Source organism: Chrysochloris asiatica, unplaced genomic scaffold (genome assembly GCF_000296735.1).
Source record: "Chrysochloris asiatica unplaced genomic scaffold, ChrAsi1.0 scaffold00019, whole genome shotgun sequence".
NCBI classification, from domain to species: Eukaryota; Metazoa; Chordata; class Mammalia; order Afrosoricida; family Chrysochloridae; genus Chrysochloris; species Chrysochloris asiatica.
In genome coordinates this window covers 7180132-7186267 of record NW_006408537.1, presented here as the reverse complement: position 1 = coordinate 7186267, position 6136 = coordinate 7180132, and the positions used below count along the sequence as shown (strand labels likewise).

The window sequence follows — 6136 nt, the reverse complement described above, 5'->3', positions numbered from 1 at the left end:
TTATGTTCTCCCCTGTAAACTATCACATAATTCACACACAATTTTTTTTTTTTTAAAAAGAAAAAGATACTTAATATAGTCACTGAAATTTAATGTCTACTGAATAAATGTCAATAATAATAAAATACAAATATAGAGTCCTGGTGTGGTGCTGTGGGTTAATGCACCAGACTGTAAAGTCATTTGAACTGCAAGGTTGGCGGTTCAAGCTCACCAGCTGTTCCTCATAAACCCTATACAGGGTTGCTATGGGTCAGAACCGACTTGACAGCACTAAACAACAACAACATTCGAAGACGGTTAGTGGTGTGAGGTTTTTGGATAAGCACTTAACTGCTAACATCAAAGTCAGCAGTTCAAATCCAACAGCTGCTCTTAGGAAACCTTCTACAGGGTCACTTTGATTTGGAACTGACTCCATAGCACAAAACAACAACAAAACAACATATTCAGAGATGGTGATATCTTCACAGCTGTTATCATCCTAATGCGAAGTCTTTAGGATTAAAGTGTCCTACCAATTTGGAATCGTTAAAAGGAAAAAAAAAAGCATTTCATTTATTAATAACTTGAAAACTGACAGATCATAAAATTGTCAACTTTACAAATGAGCAACCCTAGAAAATCCTTTCTTTTTCAACGTTTTAATATTTTTCCAGTGTTAAGTATTTTGTTTTTACATGACTGTTTTAAAAGCTTTTTCTAAATCTAATCTTCAATCATTAAAGATAGTTTTTAATAATAGAATTTTAAAATGATAAAATATGAACCTAGGAAACTTGAGACATACAAATGTTAATTCAAAGTAATCTAGAAATTTATATTCATTAATGAGACCAGAAATACAGTTTATTGTATGTGTTTGGCAGAGGTATGAGTGCTTTTGTTTTGTTTCAAATTAGCTGTGGAAGTTAAAGAGTGTGTATGATTTTCCTTTCCTCAAACTAATTTATATGTAGTATTTGTTTTCTGATGAATTGCCTTAAAAGTTCATACTTCCGGGCTTCGTTGTCAGTAGGAAACTTGGCAGAAACTCCATAGATAAAATATTCACTTGTCTTATAGTTTGCAGCAACTCTGCCAACTTCCTAGCTGTACTTTCTTTTTCTCTAAATAGTTTATTTTGAAAGAAAAAAAAAAAAAGTGAAGGATAATGTTGGATTTAATCATTTTGCAAATGACCTTGCTCCCCACCAAACTTTCTATACACCTAACAAATTAGTTCTGTGTGGGAATAGATATTGAACCAAATGACTTTTGTATGTACTTACTGAATAAAATCAATTTTGTGGACATTTTTTACTGGATATTTTTAACTAATAAAATAACCTAACCATGATAGATAATGAGACCAAGGGGGCTCAGGACCATGCTCTCAGGGGACACCATGGGCAATTAGCATAACATAGTCCACAAAATGTTCTGCATCTTACTTTGGTGAATAGAATCTGCGATCTTAAAAGCTCATAAGCGGCCATCTAAGGCGCAACTATTGGTCTCTCCATGTTTGGAATAAAAAGGAATGATAAGACTTGAAGATACTTGGAATCTATTAGTCTAATGGACTAACGGAACACATGAACATTAGTCTACATAAGTCTGAGACTAGAAAATCTAGATGGTGCCCGGCTACCACTTCCAACTGCTCTTAGAAAGTCCTAGATAGAGTGAGATAAAATGTTAAATAGCACTCAAAATTATATATATATTTCTGGTCAGAAAGAGACTAGAAGAACCAAAGACCATGATCCACGACCATCCTTCAGGTCTGAAAAGGAACTCACCCTCCTGGCACAATTTTCAACCAAGTAGTAGATAGGTATATAGAGGGAACAACAACATTAGTAAGATATGCTCACCATGGAATGGTCAGTCATTCACAATCAAAAGGGCAGCGTTTGCCTAAGGACAGAGTGGAGAAAGGGTGGAAAGGTGGGTGGATAGAAAGAGGAACCACAGGGAGGAAGTGGGATAACTCGAGTTGCATGGAGGGGATTGCTATTATTGAAATGAAACAAAGTGCATGATTTCTTGAATGTGAAGCAGATGATCTTGTCTGTAAACTTTCACTCAGTTCACTATAAAAAGTTTTTTAAAAAGGGAGAGAAATAGAGATAGTGAGAAGGAGTAGCAGAGAAGCAGTTATAGTAGAAATAAGAGACTGTCAGGAAATGGATTGGCCAAGAGAGTGAGAAAGCTGAGTGCCTTTCTCACTTGCAAAGTCAAGTGTCTGTGGGTACTTACTTAATTGACAGAGCTGAAAGAATTTTGTAATACTTGCTTGAGCAGGCCGAGAGTCAGGCAGAGGGGCCAAGGGCTGTAGATTAAGAGTGCCTGCAGGCATGACTGAGAGATGGCTATCCTAATCAAATAACTGTATTTAAAGCATTCCTGAATCTGAGCTGTGACATGTTACTTCCTTAATAAACCCCAAAATTGTGTGTGTGTGTGTGGGGGGGGAGGGAAAGATGATGAGGCCAGGAAGCATCATATACTTAAGCTCTTATATTTCTCATTTGTAGAAAATATGGGACTCCTCATGTGGTTCTGTAGGATAAGCACTGAACTGCTAACAACAAAGTCAATGGTTCAAATCTACCAGCTGCTCCTGAAAAGCCCTATACAGGATGGCAATGAGTCAGAACCAATTTGGCAGGTCTTTGCAATAAGTAAAGAATAAGTAAAACTTCCTTGGTGGAGAAATTATAAGTTAAAATAGATATTGCTGATTTTTAAAATAAAGTTTGTTATTGTTGTTAAGTGCCATTGAGTAGGTTCTAACCATAGTGACCCTGCATAGGGTTTCCAAGGAGCTGCTGGTGAAACTTGAAACACCGACCTTGCAGTTCAAACTTACTTTGCAGTCCAGTGCATTACTTCACAGCACCACACCAGGACTCCAAAATAAAGTTTAGAGAAGCATAAATATATTCAATTATTTTGGTCTTTCATAGTTAAGCAAGATCATTGTTCTAATAACTATTAGACTGGTTAGTTGCAATAAAGGATCAAAATTAATAGTGAACCACAGGAAATACATCATAAATCACTATACTAGACCATTCATGACAACCTGATGTTGAGTAAATTGGTGGTATGGACATTTTCTGTTCCCAGAATCATGAAGTGGATGCATCAAAGACCAAGACCACTGTGAAAAGTTCAGTTTTCAATCTGTATATTTTTATGTTTTGCACACATAGAGATTTTATCAACTAAATAGACAAACTATCATTCTTTCACTAAATTGAGGCATAAAAACCATCCAACATGAATTGGTATTCATAGGTAGCAAGAAACTCATTAATATCTCCATACCTTTTATTAAAAAGTAGATTTTATTTACCAGATAATATTTCACTTAACACCTAAAATAAAGTGAAAGAAACTAAATGAAACTCTTCATGAAACAGTAGTAGTAAATATCCAAAACTAATAAATAGGAATGAGTTGTTGTTAAGTGCATAGACTCGTATTCACCTTATATAAGGTTTCCCGGGAGCGGTTGGTGAGTTTGAAGTGCCGACCTCAGGTTGAAAACAACCTTGTGGTTGAGTGCTTTTCCTAAAACGCCACAGCAGGACTTCAGGAATGAATTAGGGACAAGAAATCAGTGTTCCAGATAGAGACAGTTAATAACTTGTCTTAGTTTTGTAATGTTTTTCAGTATTATGAAGTCATTGGATTCCTGGTGTGGCGCTGTGGGTTAATGCACTGGACTGCAAGGTCAGTTTGAACTGCAAGGTCAGCGGTTCAAGCTCACCAGCCGCTCCTCGGAAATCCTATACAGGCTCGCTATGGGTCAGAACTGACACGACGGCACACAACAATAATAATTAAGTCATTTGTTTATTTCTCAAGATGTGCACACTCAAGTTTTCCGTTGCCAAAACAGCTCATGGCTTCTAGGTATGTGCAGGTGTTTGTTGGCTTGGGTTACAGACAACCTCACAGCTAGCGTACAACACACACGAGATAAAACCGGAAGCCTAAAAACCCCAAGTCACTCCAAGAAGAAATGAAGGAGGGAGAAGGGTAGGAAGAAAACATGGGTCGTTGTGCAGCATCCCTCAGGAGGAAAATCAATGCACAAGAAGGGAAGAACACAAAGGGTAGAGGGCAAGCTGGCGTCAAACCTCATCAACTGCATTTTTCATGTGGAAGGTCAGAGAATTGCGTTCAGGAAGACGTCCTTCAGGAAGCTCTCTGCATCCTTGATTTCAGATAAAAGGTGAGCCGCTTTGAGGGACTCTGAGAAGATCACCACTGACATGAACTCCTCCTGGAAGGTGTTCAGAGCTCTGTTGGCTGCTTCATAAATGGGCATGCCATTGTGATGGATGTATTCAGCTAGCTATGTTATTGGTAGGCATCTTCTTAAACGTGTTGTAAATGAAATTGACTAGGGCCCAGAACAGAAAGGAAAAACACAAGCAAAATAATCCTACACTGCCTTATTTGCCACCCTGGTGGCTCCCCTGGGAGGCACTGCCCAGGCCAGAGAGGTCACCAGCAGCCTCCGCAGGATTTCCACACATGTGGCTCTGCACTTTTCAGCGGCCAAGATGTGGAAGACCAGGAATGTGAAACAGTGGGGTCCAGCCACTTCAAAGCACTGTCTACGCACTTCTCTTTGTTCTTCTTCAGAAAGCTTTGGAGGTTCTTCTCTCGGGAAGTTACTCCGGCTGTGTTCAGGATGTAAAGCACAGTGTGAATGATCTACGGATCAGGTGGATAATGCTCTCCGGGCCACCCCTCCGGTGTCCACCCTGAAGAACCACTCTCCATGGTGAAGTGCAAGAAGAACAGTTGATGTCATGCATGTTGAGATGGTATGTGGATTCTAGACAACCTGTGCATTCCTGGAGCTAAGTGTAGTGTCTTGCCAAACAAGTGGTGAAAACTGATTCAGAGACGTGGGACCTACAGACTGCAAGGACATCTGGGTGTTCTTGTAGTGCCTCCAGCAGGTTTTCTGCCAGGATCCGATGCCTTCATCTCTGTATACCTGCTCCAGTTTGTGCAGGCTTGTGATGGAGCCCATTTGAATCAGAACCTGGGTGACAGGGTGCTGGATGGCAGGCCCCTGAAGAAGCCAAAAAATAAATGGCAGGGCTGGGGGAGACAGAAACATTTTCCAGATCTTACCAACCAAATTAAGGAACCGCAAATTACGACCCAGCTGAGAAGTCTCCGTAGAAATAAATATTTTGACTAGAAACCCGCAAGTTTTGCAGTAGCTGAATGGTCACATGATAGCTTCCAGAAGGAAAGGGAGGCCCAAGGACAAGGGGCACACACACGAAACATCATGCCAAGATGATGAGAGAACATGGAAGGAGGGAGGAGCTCCTTCTAGTTTTGTAATTTTTAATAGCATCTCTTTCCTAACTCGTCTGTCAGTTTGTGGTACTGTGGTGGCTTATGAGTGGCTGTGATTCTAGAAGCTGTGCCACCGGTATTTTAAATGCTAGAAGGGTCACCCATGGTGGACAGGTTTCAGATGAACTTCAAGACGAAGACAGACTAGGAAGAAGGAGTGACGAACTACTTCCGAATATTTACTCACTGAAAACCTTATGAATAGCAGAGAAACACTGTCAGATATAGTCCCAGAAAATGAGCCTCTCAGGTTGGAAGGCACTCAAAATGCGACTGGGGAAGAGCTGCCTCCTCAAAGTAGAGTTGACCGTGATGACGGAAATGGAGTAAAGCCCATGGGTAAAATGCCTGTGGTACCTTCATTTGGTGATGGGGCACAACTCAAAATGAGGAGAAACAGCTGTAAACTTTCATTAATAATCAGAACATAGAATGTATGAAGTATGAATCTAGGAAAATTGGAAACTGTCAAGAATTAAATGGGACACAAAACATTGATATTTTAGGGACTAGTGAGCTGAAATGGACTTATATTGGTCATTTTGAATTTGAAAACCACATGGTTTACTATGCCGGGAATGACAAATTGAAGAGGAATGGTGTTGCATTCATTGTCAAAAAGAACATATCCAGATCAGTCATGAGGTACAACAGTGTCTGTGATAGGATAATATCCATGCGCCTACAGGGAAGACCAGTTAATACACTATTATTCAAATTTACACACCAACCACTAAAGCCAGTGAGAATGAAA

At 39.7% G+C, this 6136-nt stretch overlaps 1 pseudogene; it reads right to left on the bottom strand.

Moving 5' to 3' along the window:
• Positions 1-4165: 4165 nt before the first annotated feature.
• LOC102822642 lies at positions 4166-5134 on the bottom strand (annotated as a pseudogene).
• Positions 5135-6136: the final 1002 nt, after the last annotated feature.